At 37.0% G+C, this 24401-nt stretch overlaps 1 protein-coding gene across 3 annotated transcripts in view; it reads right to left on the reverse strand.

The window, feature by feature from the left end:
- Positions 1–24401, reverse strand: part of LOC109102647 (teneurin-1-like) — a 138227-nt gene that overhangs the window by 73520 nt on the left and 40306 nt on the right. The gene's annotated exons all lie outside the window — the stretch shown is intronic.

A 24401-nucleotide genomic window follows, 5' to 3' on the forward strand; every position in this document is an offset into this window, starting at 1 on the left:
ATGAAAGGAATAAAATAAATAAGCCTACACAAAATATGTTTCAGTGAAATAATTAACAAATTAACAAAGCAAAAGGAAAAAACAGTCTGTTTTGTTTCATTTTTATGGCTGCGCCAGAGATGGCTGAAATCACCTCCTGTTTGTTTTCTTTATTTTACAAAGACAGAGTTCTTATTGTGAGTACACATGAAAATAAACCCTTTACAGTTTCAAACAATGTCTTACTCCAAAAAAATGACAGAATATTGTTCTTTTTTTCTGCTGTGATCTTACCGGAGCTTGTCACATACACAGCATATCATTAATAGCACTTTTAGATGTTTATAGGCCTACGTTGTTTATAATGAATGTTATTATAATTTGTGTTTTATTTTATAATTGCATATATAATTTTGTACTATAACTTTATAGCTACTTATATTTTCTGATTTTTATCTAAATCTGTTCTGAATACCCCTCAGCACAATTTTGACTGCTATGTAGAAGAATTTTTTTATTCATGCAGAAATTGTTTTTTAAAAAATCGCTTTGTGGGAAGAAAATAAAATTGGACCTATATGTCAATTGGGCAAGCTTAATTCACAATATTGCATTGAAATATCAAAAAGGGCCCACATACACTGGCCCACTGACCCTTCCTCTCAAAACTAAATCACATAAATGTTAAATGTTTTCAACCATTTCAAGCTTAGGAAGCAGGACTGAAAAAAAAAAATCAATATTGTAGTACAAAAAAAGCAAGCACATATAACATTTGGCATACAACATCCTGTCAAGCTTCTTATACTTTCTAGCAACACAAAAAATCTGTTATTGAAAGTGGAATTTATGACTGGTATTTGCTGAAAGTAGCAAGTACTATATTATACAGTATATACTACAAGAATTGCATTATAGCAATAAAAAAGACAAATATATTAGGACATAGCATTCAAACATATAAAAGACTGAATTAATTATATAGCTTACCTTTATAACAAGTATCTTTAAAAAGCATAATACACATAGACGTGAAGTGTTACTAAACATCTTTTCTCACCTCTTTATCTTTGCAAAACAACACATTCTACTTTAAGATACTTCAGCTTAATACTTCTACTTGAATTACAACAAGCTGAATGGTCCGTAAAAGCATCACAATAAGCATCCCCAAGTGTCTGCATCTGTCTCCGCCGAGATCACAGAAACTCCATCTGATGTTGCAGCACCTGTGCACATGCTGAGTTTTTCCATCATTTTCTCTTCTCTTTCATTTAAAATGAGGCTTAGGGTCTTACACATACTGCTAAACTCTGCTGGTAAAAAGGATAATACACACACACACAAACACATATACTCACAAAAGCGTCTGATCCTTCCCTTCTAATTCCATTCCAGGGTTATCTATCTGTTTTAGTGAGCTAGAGATTCTCTCTTTATTATTTTCGTCCTTCTCTTTCTGTCCCTTCACTTCATGCCTGTCACCTAATCTTTTCTGAGAGCCAAAATTACTTCCTAATCTGAGAAGAACACTTTCTATTTGGAGATTTGGCAAAGACGCACACACAAAAACACACACATGTCCACACAAAGCTCTAAATTTCAATCTCAATGAATGGACCCAGACACAAAGAGAGCAGCTGAACAAATTCAATTAGGAAACCTCACTCTTAAAGCTCTGGGATTGCATTACACAAGAGCTCTTTTACTCTCTCCATCACCTCAGAAACAAGATCAAATCAACTCAAATTAACACTCTTTAAAACTATTTTGCACTTTCTAATGCAAAGCCACAATGGCGATACAAGCTGATGCGATTGTGGGCAAAAGCCATGAGCAGCATTGAATCCACACAAATATGCACATATACGATCACAAAAAAACTCCCAAAAGTGTGCACTGGATTTAAGATCACCCTGCAAACACCCCTCTCTTCTTGAGATCACTTCTCCGTTTTCTAATGCACTTAGAAATACATTGTATTTCACTTGGCTGTAGAGTTGAGAGCGAACAGCATTGATTTAGATTGGATTTGCTGATTAAATTAGGCTGTCTCTGATCTATGAGAATGTATGATGTTTTAGACAGTGTAAATGCACAACGGTTTGAATGGGAATAGACCTCTGAAGATAATATAATCAAAGCACCATCCTTCATCGATCCAGCAGCGAATAAAACACAGAGACATTTCCCGCTGATACACCAGCACGCACAAATACACACATTCGTCTATCTACTGTCTACCCATATACTCATCCATCCATCTATGGGCAATATTATAAACTTTGATTACAATGAAGTCATTTCAGAAGTTGCAACAAGTGTGACAAGTGATTTTAGACATCATAATACTATGGAGTAAAAAAAATACAGTTTAAATGAATAAGTCTACTCCATAATAGATATGGAATGTTGGATAGATATTTCTTGGAAGAAGAAAAGAAAATGCTACTTCAGTTAGAGAGTAGAGCTTTGAGAGTTCTAATCAATTTATAATTTGATTGGCTATTATATAAGAATAATGAAACAGTTTGTGCGTGGTCTGAAACAGATTCTGAGAAGGCCTACAGTATTTGAATGAATATTAATGCACATACTGTGAACATATACAGTTCTGAGATTAAAACAGGAGTAGGCCTAATATTTTACAAGTGAATCTAAACGAAAAGGAATTATTTAAGACAGAAAATGAAAATTAACCCCAATGGCTAATTATTTGTTGATTATGCATTTCAGAGTATCGTTAGTCAAGATTAAGTAAACTCACCCCCCTCCAAAATAATTCACTTAAACTGCTCATTTTTATGCATGACTGCATACAGCTGGCTCTGCTATCATTACATCCACAGTCGCCGTATGTTAGTCAATCCGACATGCACTACTGAAAGGAAAGAGATCTTCAAGCACATCCGATTTATATGGAAAGTGCATTTAAAGGTTTAAATTTCTGTTCTGATTTTTAACTTAGCAACTGATGCTGATACATTTTTAAAAACGTGGGTAACAATATATTGTGCATTCCTAATTACAACATAAACGATTGCACAATTATAATGAGCTTTACAAGAATGAAGCCAAACTATAATCAGTCTTGCAGCGGTGCAGCGCAGTGTGTGTGTGCTCTGTGTCGGTATCACAACTGTTTTTTTCACCCTAGTCTTTTTGAGAAGCAGTGGCATGTACAGAGCAACGGCAAAACTGCTGCAAACATACACATCGACATAAACAGAGAAAACCCAGCATTCACATCTAACAAACACACATAAGCACTAACACATGAGATCAAACACACGCGCACTCATGAACGCACACAGCAAAGGACCATTAACCTGGCTGGTCTCCATGGCAACAGAGCTTGGCCCTCATAATCCAGTGCAGAAACCTTTGACTGAAAGAGGCAAGCATGGAAACACACACACACACACACACACACACACACACACACACACACACACAAACACACACACACACACACACACATATTTAAATGTGTGTATGACACTGATTGCACTGAAGACTCCTGAATACATAGCTATATAATTCCTATAAGCGCTCTCCACCTTTCTCTCGAACTATCTAATCCTTTCTCTCTCGCTCTTACTATGCACTGCTCTCTCCGTACAGATACAAAAAGCAAGAGAGGATCAACTTATCAAAAAATAATGCGAGGTAATGTGTGTGTAGATGCAGGAGAGAGACGGTGGAAACCTTATAGCCATTAAACCGTTATTAAATATCCCTCTTACTACAAAATTACTTTAAGAAAATCAATCTGTTTCACTTATGGAAATTTACAGTTCCATCTCGCCCACAGCCGTCTCCTCGGATACATGACACCCCCCACCACCACCTTCACATCCTCAAATCTTCATCTGTCAGAGAAGACACCTTATTATGACACATGCTCGATAGATCCAAGGTAAATTCTGACAAACATCCCTCGTTTCACTTTACACATCACAAGACAGATTGTGCGCTTGAAATTATACCCCCATTTAAAACTCAAATCGATGGCTTATTCCCAAGACTCAGTCGTATATTTTTAAGTAATATGGTACTATAAATTTCTGCATTTTTTCATCATAGCTCAGCCACAATCGGCTTCTAAAAGCAGAGCTTTAATCTTGTTTGTGTACTATAAAAATATAATGCAAATATCTCATCTATGAATGCAGATTGCATACAATGACTTTTAGCGGGGTTAACCTTTTTAAAGGAATTATGGTCACACTTTATTTTAAGGTCCAGTTCTCACTATTAACACTATTAAGTACAACTTTTGCCTCAGTAAACTCCCATGCACGACCAAAAAAAAAAACTGTGCTGTGTAAATAAGTTTAGACCACTTGTTTGCGTACCAACATGGTTGACACAGCTGTTACCATTTTAGATCGACACACTGCAATACTGTATAAGATTTATATTTGGACTGAAAGCAGAAATTTAGGCTATCCACTGCCGGTTTCAAAGAACAATGAAAAACTGTGAGATTTTATTTACTGATGCTCTTCAATTGGCAGCGCAAAACCCAGCAATGCATATACTTGCTTACTGGCGACCCACCAAAATAAAAGCTTGCTGATTTTAAGTTGGAAAATGCTGAAAATTCATATTTAAAAAAGTAAATATTAGCATTTTATTTTTAATTTTACTTAAAAAATTTTTTTATTTAATACTAATTTTTTTGTTTTAAAATATAATAGTAGCCTATTATCACACTTATTTTTTTTTATTTTTATTAAAAAATGAAATAAATAAAGTGCAATAATATTATTATCACTAATATTATTAATTATTTTTTTATATTTATATTTAATGGGTCACACGATGTGCAGTGTGAGATTCTCCAGGTGCTCTTATGAGAACCAGGCTGAAAACTTATGTGCACCCCTGCTAATAAGCAACTAGTTAGTGAGAATTGGTCCTTATACTAAAGTGTTACAATTACTGAGGTTCCTCTCATGCATTTCAAATTGTATTTTGCGGTACAGTACACCGAACAGCAACTACTTTAGTAACATACCTGCAGTTAAGCAATACATAATTGCAGTCCTTACATTCTGTCTTTGTAATGTCTGAAAAGTATCATAAATTGAAAGTGCTCAAGCAGGCTACCAAAGTTATCGTTAGATTCTCAGCTGATTTTGAGAATTTCAAGAATCTTTTTGGTGTCAGGCAAAAATACTGATTCTGATTTTAAAAGTATAATTATTTTGGTTACAAAATCTTTTGAAAACATTGTTTGATTTCAATTCTAACATAATATGCTAAATTAAAATCATACTTGTATTTTATTCTGTTTTGACTTGGGGTTTAAAACTTAAAGGAACAGTGCATCCAAAAATTACAATTCTGTCACCATTTACACGTTGTTTTAAACCCACATACTTTTCTTTTCTTTGTACATTGAACATTTTTACACTTTATATGTTGCAAAAGCATCATAAATGTATTATTAAGGTGGTCCATACAGGTTGCACACTATACTGTAAGTCTAAAATCATACAATAGCTTCATGTGACAACAATAACTACATTTGGTAACATTGAATGGAGAAGTGCAACCAGCACTGTTGTTTATGAATTTATTTAACATTTATAACAACACGAGAGTGAGTAAATGAACAGATTTTGTTATCTCTTTAATTAACTTGAGCTGTTATTTATTATTTATTAGTACTGTAGTATTTGAAAGAATTGTAAATTTAAAAACAATATGATAAAGGATTTTTTTTATTATTATTATTAGCACAAAGTTTCATGAAGTGTAACATTCAATTCACTCACTTCCTCTCAGTCAGGCTCAACAGGGACACATTTCAAGGGCGCACCGCTGGCTTTAACTGAGCTTTCATCTTTGTTTACCCTTACCAGCTGGTCTTGTTCACACACACACACACACACACACACACACACACACACACACACACACACACACACACACACACACACACACACACACACACACATACACATACAAACACATGCACACCCCCCAAATATAGCACCTTGTGGGGGAATTTTTGTCATGTAATGTAAATTTACTCGCAATGATTTTTTGTGTTTAATTATTTTCAGATTGATTGACACCACTGATCTGCGCACGCAACCACATTTTTCACACTTTGGCTCTGGCATATTAGCAACTTGAGGAAAACTGCTAAACAAAGAAACATCTGCTGTGAATCCCAGTGCAGGGTCTCTGTGATGGGTTTCAACGCCACATCTGCTGCAGCTGTGACTCATGTGCCGATGCCTCCGCGATAGTCTTTGACTCTACCTTTGCCGCCGTGACTCATGCCGCGAAACCTTACGGATGTTGGTACCTCGGAGATAAGGCCTGCCTCGATTTTATATGTGCTGATGTGTCACCTACCCACCTGCCTGTTGCATCATACTCGCTCGGCTGCTTTTCTTTTGTGCTTAAGTCGCATCTGCTTTCATGCACCTCTGCAGTCTAACCACCGGCCCCTGGAGCGGGAGGCCTCCAGAGGGCCCTATGCTTCCCAAACTCTCCCACAATAAAACTTTACAACTCAACATCTCTCCTATTTTATTTACATCAGCCCTGTTTTATTTTCACACCTTGTATCTGTCTATCCTTCCATTTTTTTCCTTCCTTTGTTGCAGTTGTTTTTCTTTATCAAAAAACCACGTCTGCTCCATTTATAGGCAGATCTTTCATTGAAAAACGTTCCTGAGCTCTAGAGAGTAAATAAACTAAAAAAAAAAGAAAAAGAATGAAAGAGGGACAATATGTGTGTGTGTGTCTATAAATTTCTGGCTAGATTCATTGCTCTGTTTTATAGCCCTCTATTCATTGAGCTTATCAGATACGACACAGTCTATTTACAACAGACTTTATCACATGCGCACACAGCCCATACAGTAAATCTTCTGCCAGTTATTCGCTTCCCTGCCATATGTAGAACTCTAAATGTCTCCAGAAAAGAAATCTTGACAGTACAAGAGCTCGTTATGCACACCATCCCATGTCTTCCTTCTCCTTCCCTTCCTCTCTCATTAAATTCAGCATTCTTTAATGCCATTTCTCTCATCTTTGTATATGTGCGTTTGTGTGTATACACCAGTCCAGCCGTCGGTCCACAAGCTAATCCATTAATTAGTTGCATGACTAACTCACCAACCTCGGGAGGCATCAATCAAACACAAACACACATGCACATGTGGACAGACACAAACACCCAGAGGGATGAAAAATGAGAGGTGAAAAATGTATGTGGGAACACGCAGATCAATTCGCAAGCTATTTACACATCTGCTTGAAAGAGACAGCGTGTGTGTGTGTGTGTTTGCGCATTGTCCCGCAGTCATATTAAGTATTCCAAACAACCCCCCCCCACCCCCGAATTTCCCATAATGCTTCAGGGCAGGTGACGCCCCCCCTTGCTGAAGGACAGAATGTTGAATGCGTGTGTGTGAGAGGATGGATAAAGGGGAAGAATTGATGGGGTGATTAATTTCTCTCTCTTTCTCTCTTGTCACACACTTTGAGAGAGCCTAACAGATGTGAACGTACATAGCAAGGATGCCCGCACTTGTTGCGCATGGTAGCCCCCCGATTCATAACATATGCGCAGTTACCCCGCTGACCTACATCTCGTTACCGAGGTACCATATTTTTCTGGGTTACCGTAGCTCATTCTAGATGTTGTTTATTTTGCGGTGCTTATAAAACAGCTCCTCGTTGGCGACTCGCAAACGTGACCTCAAAGAAGTCTCAATGCGAGTGATTCCCTATAAGTAGTGAGTGTCAGCACCGGGAAACAAAGCCAACGGTGGTTACCGACTCGGAGCTGTCAGTTGTGCAGCATACATATGCATCAGGTCTACTGCAGTGTCAAAACGCCTTATCACAATGACATCCAACAGGGTGACCTGGAGGAGCATGGGAGAAATCTGCATTTGTGTGTGTGTGGGATAACGGCAGGTAAAGTGACACACTTTGATGACAGGACATTTAATGAGGTGACAGGAAAATGACATGCTTTATAAAGACCCTCGCTCTAACAGGGATGGGACGGGCGCTGACATGCACGCACCCACGCTTGCATGCAAATGCGCACGGAGGAGTTTTTCTGAACCTCGGGAGAGAATAAGACAATCACGGTTTGTCAAATAACCTTTTTACTCAATTTTATTTTTTTACTTTTTGCTAAAATTGACAGGTGTTACAGTGTGAGTGAAAGCGCTGGTCTGGTTATTTTGTGTGATTTTCCTGTGACAATAATGACCTTTAATGGTTTAAAAGGAAATCATGTTGTTGGTGGAAAAATGTGCTTTTTAAAAAAAAGAAATAAAAAACATGAAATCACTTTGTAATTACTCAGGAAAGCGCACCTGCATCTTCAGTGAATGACTAAAATGATTTTGATGGAAACCTGCGTCTGCAAAGATTTCTTTCTTGTGGGCGAGTTATGAAAGCAAGAAATAAAGCGAATAATTTGTGTGTTTATGTCTGAGTGCGTCTCGCATATTTAAAACATTACGATGCAAATAAGTTCATAAGCTGTGAGGATGACTCACTTGAGCTTGTTGAGCGCCGGCAAAGATTCTAATAGTGTGTTGTTTAAAAGAAAAGTATGAAGGGAGTATTTTTAGCTAATCCAACCACCATCCTTCAAATCGGCTCTTTAAAACCCAAGCTACACCGTTCCCTTTCACATTACCTTCAAAGTACCTCTCCGACAACACTGCCAAAACACACACACACACACACACACACACACACTGCATAAATGTAGTGAATTTATGACATTTAGTCCTTACTGATTAACCAACAGGAGAGAGAGGCAGAGGTAAAGAAACACACACAGTCATGTCTGAGAGCATTAAACCTTATTAATAGCTGTGTAGTTTGAGCTAAATAATGCACTTGGCCTTTCACAGTCACTTAATTTATGATATGAAGTGCAACCCCTACCTGCCATATTTCAGTCTTTACACACACACACACAAGCACACTCACTCATTCACTGAGCCAATGAATGTACACTTATGAAAAACCATAAATACTGGATAATAAATAATGATTTATTTTGGCACACACTCATAATCTACACGAATTAAAGTCACTGTCTGTAATGCAATTTTTATTTATCAATTAAACTGTGATTCTGCTAATATTATTATTATAACAATAATTGTAAATAAGTAATAAAGTTAATACAATTTATGATGTGAAGTGCAACTGTCAGGAAAAAAGCTAATTAAGAAATTAAATATGAATACTGTCTCACTTCATTAATTTTCAGGAAACAGGCTGACACAGCTTATTCAAATATATATTCCATTATCAATAAGACAAAATATTAATTTACAATGTATGTCCATATTTAATATTTTATCTCTCTCTATAGATAGATATAGAGATATGCACAGTTATATACTGTATACACATAAACACACGTGTACAAATATTACAGACATTCATCTAAAATGTTCATTAAAAATATTGTTGACATTATAAATGAAATAAATAAACAAATGAACAAACAAATTACCCACACACATGCAAAAAAGACCTGACACACTGTGTGAGGTCGTTTTTCTCTCGACCGTAACACGTCAGCAAAATACTTACCCCTGACATTAATTAATCAAACCATCAATCAATTAACACAATAGGATTAACAAGCCTTGGGAAGAGATTTACACATGAATATATAATGACTCCCTCTCCCTTGTGCTGTATTTCTGTTGAATGCTGGGAGTGGGTGTGTTCAAGTCTGGCATGTGTGGGAGAGCAGCATGCTGGGCTTTCATGCAACTGCAAGATTTTTCTCATTTCTTCTTCTTTCTACTCATCAGTTGCTACATATTCATATTCCTTTTTTTTCAGTTGAGTGGCAGGTTGAGCCCTGCCAAGTGCCTCAGAGGTTTTATGCGTGGCATCTGTCCCTGTGGGAGGGTGCCACCTCTCCCCCCTAGTAACAGTTCACGTTTGTGCTGCAGGCAAGTTCCACAGGAGGACATGCCCTCAGCTGTCTGTTATCAGAACATGAATTTGGCATCAGTTATGGGGGATAAAAATCTATTTTTGAAAAACGAATCGCTGGATAGCCCACACAACATGCCCATCACAATATCCAACCCAGCAGTTTCTTTGAAAATGCAGCACCGTTGGCGGTTTCTTTTTAGAGAACGATTCTATATTTAATAGGACTGTCAATGTTAACATGTTAATGCGTGTGATTAATTAAATATGTTTAAATTCTTTGTAATGCCATTAACACATTCATTCAATTTGACGTTATAACTATTTCGTTCTGTTCTGTGTGCTTTCTAAAGACTGATTGGAGCTGATGGGAGTGCGCACATAGACCAAAGTCCCTAGCGGAGCACCCTTTTATCTGTAAATGATGGAAAACCATTCTATGGGTGATTTATTTATAAATCAAACCCAGATGGGACATTTAACAAAAGTAAAGCAATTGTCCCTCTCTTTATGGTGGAATTTAATCATCATCAAAGCTCAACACGTGAAATATTAATTCACGAGTGAACCACTGCCGTTTGTAGTACAGGCTTAATTATTTTGTGTTCTTGGAATTGAATATGTTAGCTACAAAAATTATGAGATCAATTAAACACTGTAATCGACTGACAGCCCCAGTATTTATGTTTTGGACTATGAGGGATACACAGAAAAACATTAAAAAAAAAAGGAATCAGAAATGTTTCCTTCAAACATCAATAACTTTTAGGATATTAGTTAAAAAAAAGCAGTTAGGGTTGTGCATGGGTTACTGTACATAGAAATCCATGTATTATATTGTTTAAACGTCATTTTAAAAATGGTTTCAAGTTTACTCTTGATGAGCCAGTTGTGTATGTGTTAGGATCGTCTACCACACCGGCAGCATAAATACGGATCGTCTACCACACTGGCAGCATGTTACACACTTAACTTGTCACATCCTGAAAGTATTGGCATATTTCTACCATAGCAATGTCCGATGTAACTAAGCCTCCTCATGCATGTGCACACACTCGCTGCCAATAATGACCTGAAGTCATGTCGACTGATGTTTATTTATGAGGCACTCTGGGTCAGAAGTTGAACTCTCACAAAACCCAGAAGCAAATTTAAATCAAGTGCGATTTAAAACAAAGGAAGTGTGATCATGCTCGCTGGTTCTTTTTCCAGTGCTGGAAACGCTAGAATGCATCTCTGATATCTCCTGTTGCATCATTAAAAATGGTGAGAAAGGTAAAAAGAAGGAAGAAGCAGCAGTGATGATGCTGATATTTAGAATAATAGCTCCACTAGGAGATGCTCCGTTACATGCCGCATAACACCCTCTGGCCACATGTGCTAATGTTTCATGCTGATTATCCTCCAGACCACGGCACAATGATATTAACGCACACTTTGTGGCATAAAAAAGCCTTTAGGAAAGTGTTACTGAAGTTGGGCTAACACACACACACACACACATGGGTGGGTGTGCTTGTGTGTGTTTTCCAGAATGGACCAACTTGCCAAGCATCTGCTATGGAAAGAAGCCAGAGTAAAATCTGGGCCATGGTGCATCTCGCTCTCTCTCTCCCTCCTTCAAGTGTCAGCTGTACGGAGCAGACATCGAGCGTGTTTTCTGTGATCAAAACAATGGGAACACGTGTTCTGTCTCTCCCTCTGTGAAAGGGAAGATTTTCTCCATCAAATGTCCTTCCAAGTATGGTGACAGACAGAGCAAATGTGAAGGCTAAAGGAGGGAGGAAAGATGTTCTGATAAGGAGAGAAGACGGATGGATCTGGAATAGCTAAAGTGACGACTTCAGAATGTTAAAACAACACCAGTGACGTTTCTTTAAAGGGATAGTGCACCCAAAAATGAAGATGCTTTTTCATCCTTTACTCACCCTCATGTCTTTTGGAACCTCTATGACTTTCACTCTTCTGTATAACACAAAATGAAATATTTAAAGCAGACCAAGCTGTCCAAGTGAATGGTGACCATGGCTATCAAACAAGTGAATAAAATGTTAACATTAAATTTCAGTCTGTTCATCCCACAAAACGATCATATAGCTTCATAAAACTTGAAATATAGTGCAAATATAATACAATACTTTTATGATGCTTTCGTTGTGCTTTTTTGTCCTTGGTGGCAGCCTCTAGTCCCAATCCACTTTCATTGGACATTCACACTGCTTCGAGCTTCTCAACCAGGGAGCATTATGTCTTTATCAGGGGTTAACCCCTTACCAGTATACCCCCATATTCGGCATGGAGACAGAAATGACATAACCAAAACTGTTTCTGTTCATGAGTCTTTCTGACTAGATACATAATCAACATATCGTCGCTGTCCGATGAAAACCACGTATGTCCATTTTGCCGATTTTGAGATTTTTCGACGGATTGAATGTCCAGGTTCATTTCCGTATACAGTATGCTTCACATATCTAAATGGCCAATGAAAAGTTGTGAAATCATGTCATCTGATTTTCACGTATATCCATTTGGTGTCAAAGCTGTCAATCACGCCGCGTATCTCCCGCCCTGTGGAAGCATCTCGCCGGTCTCGTGAAGTTTCACTTTTCTTTTCTGCAATACATTGCCAAATAAACATAGCCTGGGGAGACAATGACTTTCCTTCATCGAGGTAAACGTTTCCCCCCTGACGCCAGACGTACGTCTAGGAGTGACAAAATTACGGTAGGACTATGCAAACAAAGTATCTGTCTAGCATTACCATGTCAGTGTATTGATTCATTGTCCCTTCATAGTTTGCAAGAGACATTTAATAAATTTATAATTAATATTAAATAAACTAAGCGTATTTAATAAACTAAGACGTAGGCTATTTAATAAACTGAGCGTATTCATCTGTCAATATGAAACGCGACTTGGCCATTCTAATTAATGATCGGAAGAACGTGTATCGACCACCGTTACTGTAAAATATGCACGTATCTCCATTTAAACTCAAATTTTGGTCAAATGTGGATTATATCATTACACACTGGCAAGAATATGGTTACATGTAAAGATGCCGTACCAAGTATGACAACGCTACATTCAACTGCTTTTGAAATACGGTGTTTTTTTCACTTCCTGAAAAGTAACCGTTTTGGACATACGTGAGTTTCATCGGGCAGCGACGATATGTTCACAATGCCGACACTTCAAAGTTTACCGTTCAAGAATCAGAATTACTCAGACTGTTAAGATAATAAAGATATATAAGCTCAAACATAAAAACAAAAATAAAAATATTTAAAAAAAACATGTTTTAAATGTATAAAAAAATTGTTTATGTTGGATATGACTTTAGAAACATAATGAAGCTAAACCCACAAATCTACTAATGCTTCATTTGAAAATTCATAATATAATCTGTAAAACTGTGAATTTTATTAAATATTTTCTAAGGCCATGTCATGTGTGTTTTTAGAGAAGGCTAATAAAATTGATTTATGGCCCCTGTGATCTCCTGTAAGCTCTCCTGTGTGCTGTCTCCATATGTTTGGCTCTGCATACTGCCTCATTCATGATTCTATTGTTCTTATGAAACGAGCCTTTCACACATCGGCCACGTATGAGACATTATCCGCACCTGTTATGTAGCTGCATTAGCGCTACCAATAGCATCAAGCTACATAAGACAATTTATGAGATTATTAGTACACTTTTACTCAAAACTCACTTTAAACCTACATCAAATGTTTCTAATAACTTCCTTTTGCGATCTCATGTGGAATTTGGGCATTTACTGTTGTAAAAATATGCTATTTATATGCTTTTATATCGCTGCACAAATTAGCATTACATATGTGCATAATAATTATTGTTATATAAATGCCCCAAATCTCAAGAAAATCACATACAAACCATATAAACTTTATTGCTTTCCTTATTCAAACCATTTTTTTTTTCATGAATATAATGTGTTTGTGGTTGATGTGAGGTATGTAATATATTTGGTAAATTATGAGCTTTGTAAAATTTTTAGTTTATATACACTTAGCTCACGAAATGAGACAAATACAGATACTTGGTTCACTAGAAAGAGACAATATTTTAATACTATTTTTCAGAAATTTTCAAAATTTACCCCAAATGGCTCAATATCTGCACAGGGCGCCTACGGTCGTGGCATTTTACTTTAAAGCTTGATTTAAACAATGTTTAAATCCATTAAATAGCACAGAAACACATGCAGAAACTTTAATTTTGAAATTGCGATGTACAATACATGGCATATTTAGACATAGGTTTATTAATGATCTACGTTACAAATCTAGTGAGATAATCCACATTTTTTCCCCAGATGAACATAAAGCAATTCAAATTCACAGCACATGCAGAGAAAGAGTTTAGCCCCTTTCACACATAAGTTACAGTCTTTACTGGTAAATTACCGGTAAGTTACCATTAAGAGATCATGTGTGAACAGGACCTTTTCAAAAATCCCGGTAAATTTGTTCTGGGAATCATATCATTCTTATGGAGATTACATGATTACTCTGAGCTGTTTACAAAGCTCCGCTGCTTTTTAATTATCTTTTCTATGTAAATATGCACTAGAATGATATCTTTGACCATTGCGCCTCGTAGCTTTTTGTCATGCTTCTCCATTTATGAGCGGTGGGACTCTGTAATTGGTTTTTATTATTAGCGTGTCATTTTTGTATCGCTAAAAGTTTTTTATTGGCTAGTAATGTTAGTTTGGTTGAGAGTGAAAGCTGTGCTCCTCTTATACCATTGGTAGGTGAACTCATGGACCCAAAAGTGATGTTTTTTTTTTTTTATGTAAAAAGATTTTACATTTAAAATGCGTCGGAGATCAGGCATGGTGCCAGAGAACTTTAAGCCCTGCTTTATTTATGTACTATATTTATTTTCACCACTGCCTAAAATAAAGCTCTAAAATACAACCTTGTGTCCAACCTGAGTTTTTTGGGGGGTGGAATTTTCTGGAATACTGAAATGTATTTATTTTAATTTATTATAATTATTTTATTTACTTTTATAAAATTATAGAAACTAGAAGTGTCCATAGACTAAGATAAGATATGAAAACAAAACTACCATAGTATAAATGTTATAGATTTAAAATAAATGTATTTCATACTAAGAATAGTTCAAATCTAGCAGCATATTTACTGACATATAACTTGAGACTTACTGAAGTAAAAATTATAATTAAACTTTATTTGGAGTACTACTTGTGCACAATACACATTTCTTAATATTAATCATAAAAGGTGTTTTATTGTCACTATTGATGAGAATTGTATGATCTTTATATCTGAATAATATCGGTCTTTAAATGCAAGATACCCGAAGTATACTAGCAATAGTTCCACTTAAGCACAAATATACTTCAGTATATCTTTAGTTGGACTTCAGCACTACTTCTGCACAGTTAAAGTGCATTAAGTACAAAATTAGTTGTTCCAATTTAGCAGACCTTAAGTATAGCAGCTCAGTAAAAGTACAATTGCAGGGTATTTTATTAAGTACATAAATATGTAAATGTATTTACTGTATACTTAGCATGAAATAAATGTATTTCAAATACATTTTAGTACAATTATAATACATTCTTTTGTGTAAAACAGGGGGCCTTTGAGCCAAAAAAGGTTGAGAACCACTGTACTAAACTACTACATGGAAAAAAGTGAAATGTGATAGGGTTTAAAAACAGAGAGAAAAACAAAAGCAATTGAAGTACTTAAAGGAAAGCAGTGAAAATGAAAAAAGTGTGTTTGAAGAGAGAGAAGGAAAGAGGATGAACTTTCTAGAGTCTTTCAAGAGTTTTGTGAAGGGAATTTTGACACAGACCATTACACAAGAGAGATGAATAATGCTGTGAATAACAAATATATACATAAACGCAGAGATGAACTGGGACTAAAACAGCTCTAATGCTGGCCTTTCACAAATCTGAGTTTATAACCCCCAACTATAGTGTACATCACACATGAATATAATGCAGATTATTGCTTGCTGTATTATCTAAATCATATATAATGATTTTCACTGCACTTTGTTTTTGTGTGTGTCTTAGATTTTTTCATTAAATTGTAACTCAATAGTGTAAAATGTTTAGGTCATCTAAAGGTAAGATTCTTTCAATGACATTATAGTTTAAATCCCAGATTATAACGCAATTATACTTTCTAATACACTAAGCAGCGGTGAGCCTTCGATTGGATTTATTTTTATTATTGTACAGACTTGATTAACTAGACCTGTACTGTATGTAGCTATATATAACATCCAACTTGCACATGTTTGCTTTAGCAGGTGAGGAGACTCACAGGCAGCAGAAGTGGAATGGCACAGCCAGCAACGGGGAGGTAAGTACAACAAAGGGAGCTGCTTTTTAGAACGCTGTCTACCACCTGCAAACGCCAGCATTTGCAGCTTTAATGATGGCTAAACTTTTCTTCCTTTAAATCAAAGCGCTGCATAATTAATCCAAAAAGAGACTGCAATTAAGGCTGCCATACTTAAGACTTTCGTGAACGTGTCTATTGCAGCATTCCATTTAAGTCTACTGCTGTTATGTCAAAACGTTTCATTTCAGTGATTTTTTGCAGTTGAATATTGTAACCAATTATAGCATGTCTTGTGCTCTTGAATGCAGCGGTGAATCAGAGGTGTTTAAATTAATCTAAAGCCCCATGACACACCAAAAAAACATCAAAGACAACTGAGTTGTCGCCTCGTGTTGCCTACGTCTCGGCCAAAAAGTTGTGCTTCAACACACTGCAAAGACTATAGCCAGGGGCCAAATATCTCATACGTTCTGCATTTTATGTGGGAGGAACTGTCTATACGAGCAGGCGCTTTTCTTCTGGTGCACTGCTTTTCTAAGATGAACAGCCAATCATGAACAGTGGTCTCTCTCACCGATTGCCCAACACAATTCAAAATGCTCAATCGGCCAAAAAGCCACCAACGGGGTCTGACTAGTGCCGACAGTGCAGCACACACTGAGAAAACTAGGCTGAAAAACGCTCAATTTCGGCCTTGCTTTATACAACAGACGTTCTTTGGCTTGGTGTGTAACAGTACTAGGACTATCAATAACAACACCTGGTCCTAATGAGTGACGTTTAAACAATCCAGTCCACAGATGCATGTTGAAATTGTCAGTTACGTGAAGGCACACAAAAATGAGTGTTAAATAAACACCTTTCATTCCCTTTAAAATTCCGTTAATCACCTTTCATCAAAAAAGAAGCTTTAGAACCAAATAATTTGGAATAATTATGTATTTGGATTTTTAAATTCATATTATTTTAAACGTAATTTCACTAACTTCTAGATACACTGATATATACAGACACATCAAAGTGTTCCCATTACAATCAGCTAGTTGTAGACAGAGCAAATTAGAGGTTTAATGTGGAGCACATACTGTAGTTCTGGTTATAATAGGAACATTAGCAGGAGTCCAAAACTCAGAGCATGGATGGTCAGTTTGCTCACACTGACCAGCAGGACTCAAAGAGCCTGTGTAATGTGGATCTATGTAAATCTGCAGTGACTGACAGCTTCAGTGATTATAATGGAAGAGCACTAGAATTTTATATTGCTCACTCCATCTGTATAATTTATTGAAAATTTGATTCACAATTTTTATTTTCATGCTGCAAAGTAGTCCAATGTCTTGATTTACTGACGTATAAAAAAGCCGTTCCACAACACAGTTCTCATCTGGTCTTGTAAATGTTGCATATAGCATGAATAGTCACCCCACACAAAACAAGTCTTTTAATGTAAATTCAATCAATTGAAAGCAATAATTGGTAAAATAACAATATTTCGATACATTTTATCATGAAGCCACATGCATACAGTATAATATTACACACACATCCCTACACAAATGGACAAAGGCATGCATACAGAGCAGACACACAGTGTATGCGTCACACGTGTTAAAAGAAAAAGAGGCAGGTAGAGAGAAGAGGGGTCTCAAGAGGTGACAATGAAAGACTCCCACCTACAGTACCAGTCCTCTGCCTTCTGCCTGCCAGGGTCTATGGTGAATAAAATCTGCCTCTTACTTTATCTTGATTCACATTCACTCATATGTATAACTCGCATTTACGAATGTTCGTTATATTAATATTATTCTGTTTTTTTATTCCTATTCACACATATGCATCACTTTTATTTATTACTGTTATCATTCCCCCTAATAATCCTCTTTGCATTGTTCTTTATTGTAACTAGTGCTTTGGCAAAACAAATATGCCATTATTTGTCACGCCAATAAAACACATCGTAACACTGAAAGGAAGGCAGAGAGAGAGGAAAGCAGAAAGACATAGAAAAAAGGAGCCTCAGGGAGAGTAAAAATGCTAATGTAAAAAGTACAAACTGTACCAGTGGCAGATGCTGAGAGGGAAAGGATAGAATAAGAGAAAGAGAGGGAGAGATAACTAAGCGGCGTCTGAATGGAAATGGACAGAATGCAGAGCAGAGGGGCGATGCGGAGAGAAACACAGATAAACAGATTGTGTGAGCGAATAAAGAGAGCATTTTTAAAACCGGTGTCTTAAAACACACGCATATGTATGACAGAGGGAGAGAGAGAAAAAGAGAGATGGAAAATCTCATCCCTTTTCTCCTCTCGATTTATTACATTTCCTCCTTCTGAAATGACAGGAGTAATTTTAAAATGTCTCATCATGCCACCCTTCAGCACACAGACACCTACACGCATGTGGAAGAGAATAGTTCAAAAGGGATTGTTTCAGAGAGTGTTCTCGAGATTAAAACCGCAAAAACCTCATTAAAACCGACACTAAATGAGACTTCAAGTAGAAGCGTCGGCCGTGTAAACATCAGCCAAATTACACAGGTACCAAAACCCTACTTCTAAAATAGTTCACAGCTGCATATCTCCTCTATAATAATAAAGTTCTTCTCCTCAGCAAATAGCTCGGCGTACGAGTTTGAGCGGCGAGCGTGCTCAAAAAGATCATTACGGGTGCCGGATGATTAAAGGCGGCGTCATTAGGAAAGATATCATTAAAACAGAGAGGACGGGCTGCTACAAACCACATGTGTTCAATTATTGGGCTGAAGAGGTGCAGTGCTACAAACACACTCGCTGAAGGTTCAACTCAATCTTCTGTTTTTAATCATGAAAGCTTCGGTGGAGCTCAGACAGCCCTCCAGGCTGGAAAAACACCTATCAAACTTTCACAATTCCACTTTTTTTCTGAAGAAGGTAATAAAGTCTTGATGTATATGTGAGGAAAACTGCATTAACTGTGGCCCGGCACCCCGGAGCAAATAAATGCACGAGTATAACATGTTTGGACAGCTCGAGCGGCATCCGATTAGGCACGTTTGGTGTTGCCACTGAGAGCCGTCGCTTCGTCATCCTCCTCCTCCTTTATGTATAAATAAGCTCACCTAAAGCACAAGTAAACAAGAAAACTACTTAGTGCCTTTATTATCATACACTTAACCATCTATTCTGTGGTTTTGCTTTATTAAATTGAGAGTAGTCTATAAAACTAAATGATGAAAAACAGAAACCTCCCTAACGTCAAAAACGGAAAAAGCCAGCTAATCTGCTCTTGTACCGTGTATCTTATGTAAGGAACAATCATGCTACTTGAAAATTTGATTTGAAACAATTTTCATTTTTAAATCATTCTGTTCTCCCTCTTTTTTTTTATTAAACTCACTGGTAATTGTGTTACAAGCCCAGATGCTTAACTGTAAGTATGCCGCCATCCGTTCTATTCGAAAATCCTTTTAATGGTTCTCAGACTTTAGCCCTCTCATAAATCTCTGTGTGCCCAAGAGATTATTCTCCAGACTGGAGCGTTAGATTGTCTGCTGCAGGCCTCGTCATCGCTTGGAGTAAAAAAAAAAAAAAACACACTAAGGAAGTTTTCAGCTATGAGCAATACGGCTCTTAACGCATTTTATTAGTATTTTATTAATGGGCCTTCGACTTTAGCCAACGAGCACAAATAGCTCTCACAGATCTCATTCTGTCGTGGTCACCTTGTAACCCACATCATCTCATCTGTTGCTTTTATGAGTGGTTCTGGGGCAAGTGACCCAGAATGTTCAGAAAGAAAAAAGACGATCCATTTCCTGCTCCTCTGAAGGGCATATAGATTAATAATGTCAGCCGCGTCAGATGGGGACACTCAGACTATCTTTTCAGTTATAGAGAATAAATTCTCTCCGTTTTCATGTTTGACACACATTTCTTCCGCTACATAAAGAGCTAAAGGTGCTTTGAAAGCATCTAATTATGCATTCATAATAACACAGCAACTGTTACCTCTTAAATACAGGCACGTAGTCTGAGTTTTATCTGCCATCTCTCAGAGGAGCAGGAAACATCACATCTTCTTCGCAACCATAAACTCCTGCTCCTCACAAACCCATCTCTCTCTCTCTTTCCGATGGTAGGACAGCTCTGATGGTTGAACTTTAAATGACAGAGATGAAATTAATTCATAGGTGAAAATCCATCATTTCAGATCCGGAATCTGTGCCACCTACAAGCATAAAGAATTAATAGAGTAATCTTACTGCGAGGCAGAGAGAGAGAGAGAGAGAGGATGAGAGACAGGGAGGAAGGGAGAGAGGTCATTTTATTCTAATTTGTACCTCTGACAATTTCCTGTCAGAGGATAAAGCAACACAAATAAATAAATAAACGACTATATAAAAAAATTAAATAAATTAAAGAACGGAACAAATAAAAGCATATTTCTGTCTGAATATGAAATGAAGGCCTGTTCCACTGCTATTAAATGAGAAGATGAAAAGAGAGAGAGAGAGAGAGAGAGAGAGAGAGACAGAGAGAAAGAAAAAAAAGTGATTTTTTTCCTATCTCCATGTTTTCTGTATTCATAAGCGTTAGTGTGAGCCATAATTCAGTACAGAGGGGAGCTGTGATTGTGGTGTGGGGGGGGGCATGACTACGTGGGCAGCGTATAGATATACATCCACTTTGTTGAGATGTGTGTATATCTGTGTGTGTGTGTGTGTGTGTGTGTGTGTGTTGATGTAAGCAAAGCCACTATGGCAGAACAACTGCTCTGTTAGTGTAGTATAGTTAAAAATAATTACTGTTAAAGTTGCATAGAACACACACACAGGCTAGCTGTGAGTGCATTAGTGGTTCAGTGACTTCACATATACAGAGACAGACAGATACACACACACACACAAATGTTGTGGAATGACAGTGTTGGTAAGACACTAGAGTGCCTGCTTTGAGACTTGAAAGCCCAATGCATTTACACATTGCTGTCTTGAGGATTGACTGTTACATGAGCTAATCTATCTCTCACAAGAAACACACACGCGCACAAAAAAGTGTGGTGAACGGCTGCTCCCTCATGCTCAATGTCTACCGCAGATGTATAGTTTTTCAATTCCTCCAGACATTCAATGAATTAATTGTATTATTGTCTGATAATTGTACATCCTGCTTTTACCGCCGCGTGTCTGTCTCAATTCCGTCACCTTTGACTTTCATTATAATCTCATTTTACCATTTCAAGACTCTGTAAATTAAAAACCTTTAGCATGATAATGAATTTACTGCAGCGGTATAATCTGCAGTCTGCCGTCATTTGAAGGCGAACAAACTGCGGCATTTATTGGCATTGGAGCCGTGACACTGGCTGAACTGTGAAGGCGGGAGTCTGCGCTGAGACGAGAGACCTCGTGGCTCCCGACAGGAAAAGACTCTTTTAGCACCTGCGATGGCTGGCGATCTCAAGAGACCTGGGAACACAGGTGCTGTGAGCTCTTATAAAAGCCGTCGCGAATCTACAGTATACAGCGAGCTAACATGCGAGCGGATGGTGTGAAATGCAGGGAGACCGTTGAAAAGCCACAGAGTGCTGTGTTGAAGCTAAATTAGTAAATTAGCATGTCTTACCGTGGTGTTCCTCTCAGGAAACATTTTGGGGAAAATGTGACAGTTCTAGTAGTGCAAAATCAGGCAATGCAACAGAATATCTGAATATATGTGTGCATGCTTTCCCGGTTATTATTTTTTAGAGAAGAGGAACCTTTTTTATTCTGCTTCCACATGGTTGTCTACACCTCATAAGAAACAGTGTAATTGGCTTCATGAGCTCAGTCTGAACTGCTACAGCGCATTTCCCTGACAGCATCAATGGAGAAGCTTGATATTAAAAAATCCTCTGAACTGACCCAGGATTTCGAGATATTTAAATGAAGCAAGCTCCCTACTCCTACCTGTTACGCACACACAGAGGCATGCACACAATGCAGTCTGGCCTTAATGTGCCTGTCCAGCCTTTGCAATTAATTTTCATTTGCATCTATTGGATCAGGAGAAATTAATTAGATCTCTCTGGACACAAAGATGGTATCCATACCACATCCATCTTTCTGTGTGAGAGCAGGAAAACATGTTCGCTGCCCACTCAGAAGGAAGCCAAACATGATTCACTGAAAAGATTCTTTGAGGCCGATGTAAGTCTTGATGAAAAAAAAAGGTTCTTATAATTCAATACGCCAGTGCTTTCTTAAGAGGGCCATATCATGTAACAGTTTTGTGCTTTTATAACATTAGTCAAGGTTTTCTTTTTCAGTACATTTAGTTTAGCATTTGCAAATCAGTTATAATTGGTTAACCTGCATGTGAAATAAGTAACTTGAGGGTTGCAGTTTCGTAGTCTGGTCTAATATAGTTGCCACTGCCCTATCTTTCAATCCCAGTCTTTACGCAAGTACAGCTAGAATAAATTTTGAATGGTCTCTATTGCAATCACACTATTTGTCTTCAATATGCTTGATAACTGTCTGTGCATTTGTAAGACTAGTAGTATAAGACTAGTATTAGTTTTTGTAACAACCTTATTTTCTAAAAATACCTATATTGTGATATATATCATTAAGGTGAAATAAAATTACTCACATCAAACTTTTGTCATATCACCAACATTACATGCAGAAATGTGCGGCTTAAAGTATTAAAAGCACAGTTCACTCTAGACACGATTAACTGGTAGAAATTTACCGGTACAGATTTTCATCTATCATCTCTATCACATTTACATGCTCACATGATGTTACTGTGCAACATGGTCACGAAAACACATAGCATTGCCGTTTAAAAACAAGTGATTTTAAGCTGTTGAAATGCAATCAGCAGCGAATTGAACATGCACACGTGAAGACAGTGCTCATAGAGCACATTATAAGCCTTGAATGGTTAAATACACATGCTTATTTGTGTCAAGATGCCCATCTCTGCAAGTATTCTCGTAAACACATTAATTTAGGTCTTAAGGGAAAGCAAGCAGCTGTGAAAGAAAATACATGTGTAACAGTATATTGGATCCAGGCAGCTCTTAAAGTGACAGCAGTCTAATATTCTTGCTGTCTGTAATTCATGTTAATCAAACAACAAAAGAGAGAAAATCTCTTTGTGCTCTTGACTAAATCACTTTTGTAATAAGAAGAAATATATATTTAATTTACACAGTGAAGAATATGCAGTGTTTTTATACATTTGACAACTTTATACAATGTATGTATAGCATTTCTCATTTATTTGTTCTACTGTAGTTTTTTTTTTTGGTTTTGTTTGTTTTTTAATTTAGGCTAGTATTAGTTTTTTTGTGATATTGACAGTGTTAACAAGAATTATTAAATATCTATGGTATCAAAAAATTTGATATCACAAAGACCTTATTTAAAGCAAATTATATATACAACTATATCGTAATATATATTGTTACGCTGAAATAAAATTACTTATATCATGATATAAGATTTTGGTCATACCTCTAGTTCACCCTAAAATTAAAATTCTGTTTTTCACCCTGATGTCGTTCAAAACCTTAACTGACCATCAACACATTCCAAGATGATGGATGCATTGACGAGAGAATGAGTTAATAATGCCTATTTTTATTTTTAAGTGAACCATCCCTTTAAGATCTTACTAAAATGAACCTCCAGACACTTTTTCCTAATGTTGGGAAGGCTACCCGAGCATAGTGTATCAAACTCTTTCATTACAAAAAAGTAAGTAGCTCCTTGTTTTCCATGATATGGCAATTATTTAGCACTTAACTAACTGATATAACACTGTTTTAGCGTTATCATACTGTCGGCATTCACATTGAATTTATATTCTTGGCAGGCGCTTTCTTATCAAAGCGACTTTGATAAGACAGCGCATACATTATGTGCGTGGAAGAGAGATGCAAAGCAGAAGATAGTGGATCCAAGTCAAGTACTACAGTTGAAGACAAAAACACTACAAGCACCAACCCTGATGTGCGAGGAAGGACTGTGGATAAAACTCCAGATCTGGAGAAGTAAGAACCCTTTGTGTGGAGAGATGAAAGCGCTACATGAGCAGATGTACCAAATCATCACCAAGACAATGGTCTGCTCCCGCA

This window comes from Cyprinus carpio, chromosome B5 (genome assembly GCF_018340385.1).
Source record: "Cyprinus carpio isolate SPL01 chromosome B5, ASM1834038v1, whole genome shotgun sequence".
NCBI lineage: Eukaryota > Metazoa > Chordata > Actinopteri > Cypriniformes > Cyprinidae > Cyprinus > Cyprinus carpio.